This window comes from Galeopterus variegatus, unplaced genomic scaffold (assembly GCF_000696425.1).
Source record: "Galeopterus variegatus unplaced genomic scaffold, G_variegatus-3.0.2 Scaffold4034, whole genome shotgun sequence".
In the NCBI taxonomy this organism is placed as follows: Eukaryota; Metazoa; Chordata; class Mammalia; order Dermoptera; family Cynocephalidae; genus Galeopterus; species Galeopterus variegatus.
In genome coordinates, this window is record NW_007730145.1 from 152,297 (window position 1) to 154,934 (window position 2,638).

The window sequence follows — 2,638 nt, forward strand, 5'->3', positions numbered from 1 at the left end:
CAGGGGCTTTGCCTACAGCCTACTGCTGAACACTTATAGGGAAATACTGAGGGACCAAGTCAGCCAAGGAAGGTGGTACTCTGTCCCATTTTATGTATATTATTTGGGGCCAAAATTGTGGGCACATAGTCACATTTAATCATGATGATTTCTAGTTTGAACCAACGTGGCAGGTTTCTCCTATTCTTTTGCAGTAACTTAAAAAACAAGCAAACATGATTTCTAAAAGAAGAAAGGAATTTTAAGAAAGATCTTTCAGATTCTATTTATTCTCCTTTAATGCAGATATGTAGTTCTTGGAAGTGACATATATGCATACCTTAGCATATTTTGCTTAAGAATAGGTAATAATCAGTTTGTATCAGTTAGCTTTTTTTTTTTTCCTTTTTGTCTTTTTTTGTGACCAGCAACGGATCGCAACCCTCAGTGTCGTGCCCGTACCGGACCGGGACCGGCACGGGATCGCAACCCTCGGTGTTGCGCCCACACCTCGCTCAGCCAGTGAGCGGCCGGTCTGTATGTGGGATCCGAACCCTCGGGCGGGAGCACCGCCGCGCTCCCAAGCGGTGCACTGTAGCAGTGCGCCACTGGGCCGGCCCATCAGTTAGCTTTTTTAATGTAATAAACCACTCCAAACTGAGTGGCTTGCAGCCATCATTTTATTTGGCTCACAATTCTTTGGGTCAGCTGGGCAGTTCTTCTGGTCTGAGCCAGCTATCTCATGCAACTTTGGTTCGCTCATGGCCTCATTCACATGTGTGGTGGTTGGCAGTCTGTGAGCCAGAGAACTTATCTTCCAACAGGCTACCGTGGGTTCATTTCGTGTTTCTCTTATGCTTTTAAGAACAGCAAGAAGGCAAACCCCAGGAAACAAGTGCTTCTCAGGACTCTGCTGGTGTCACATTTGCCAATGTCTTATTTGGCACATCAAGGTCCATAGTCAAGACCAGATTCAAGGAGATGAAGAAATAGACTCCACTTCTTGATGGGAAGAGCTGCAAAGTCTCATTGCAAAGGAATGTGGATACTTGGGTAGAAAAGTTTGTGACCATTTTTGCAAATCATACTCTCTATTAATCCCATCTCTGTATTGCAGTGTTAAGAAGTCTCCAATCCCATGTGAGGGTTTTACTGATGGTCTTCCATGTTAATAGTCACATTGTCTATCTCATAGGCCTTTTCTATTCTTAGGGAACATACTTTCATGTGCATGAATCAAAAATGCTTCCAGGAGGGACTTTTTCTTTTACTTAATTGAGGCAAAACCTCACATTAATATTTTGAGGATTTTTAAGAAGGAAGGTGCTATGGATTGAACATCTCCCCCAAACTCATTGAAGCTTAGATTGTATCCTCCAGAATTCTAGGTATTGGAAACTTGGTCCCCACTGTGACAGTGTTAAGAGGGCGGGAAATCCTATTATGGTAATTGAAAGGTGAGGCCTTGAAGAAGTGATTAAGTGATGGTTTAATGGTGGTTGTGGGCATGGTTCTGAGGGCCTTAAGAGGAGAGGCATGAGGAGCTCTCTCTCTGTCCGCTAGAACTGGGATATACTCTGCTCTCCTGTCTGTGGACATCAAAGCTAAAGACTCTTCAGCTTTTGGGTTTCAGGACTTACACCAAGGACAACATTAGCTTCCCTGGTTTTGAGGCCTTTGGACTTGCCTGAGCCATGTTACCAGCATCCAGTTTGCAGACAGCCTATTGTGGGAATTCTCTTCACAATGGTGTGAGCTAATTCCCCTAATAAATTCCCCTCACAAATTTATAACATATCCTATTGATTCTGCCCCTCTGGAGAACCCTGACTAATATGGAAAACTGGTACCAGAGAAGTGGGGTGTTTCTTATAACAAATATTTGAAAATGTGGAAACGGCTTTGGAACTGGGTGTTGAGGAGAGGCTGGAGGAATTTGGAGGAACAGTATAGAAAAAGCCTAGATGCTGGTGAAAATTTAGAAGACAAGAAAATCGGGGAAAGTTTGGAATGTTTTAGAGACTGGTTGAATGGTGGTGACCTGAATGCTTATGGAAATATGGACTGTGAAGACCATTCTAAGGAGGTCTCAGAAAGAAATAAGAAGGAGTTTATTGGAAATCGGGGCAAAGATCAACCTTGCTATGAACTTGGCTGTATTCCGTTGATGCCCAAAAGTTTTATGGAATGTGAAACTTCAAGGTGCTGACCCCAGGTATATGGCAGAAGAAATTTCTAAGCAGCAAAGCATTAAGGAAACTGCCTGGCTACTTGCAACAGCTTATGCTGAATTATGTCAGTAAAGGCATGACATAAAGCCAGAATTTAAAAGGGAAGTAGAGCATAGAGATTTAGAAAGTTCTTAGCCTGGCCATGTAGTAGAGAAGCAGAGAGCATTTTCAGGAGAACAATTCAATGATATAGCCCAGCGACTGTTTCCTAAGGAAATTAGTACAGAAGAAAGAGATTATCAAGAGAAGGGGAGGGCCGGCCCGGTGGTGCAGTGCTACAGTGCGCTGCTTGGGAGCATGGCGGCGCTCCCACCGAGGGTTCAGATCCCACATACAGACTGGCGGCTCACTGGCTGAGCGAGGTGCTGGCGCAACACCGAGGGTTGCAATCCCGTTGCCGGTCCTGGTCCGGTACGGGCGCGACACTG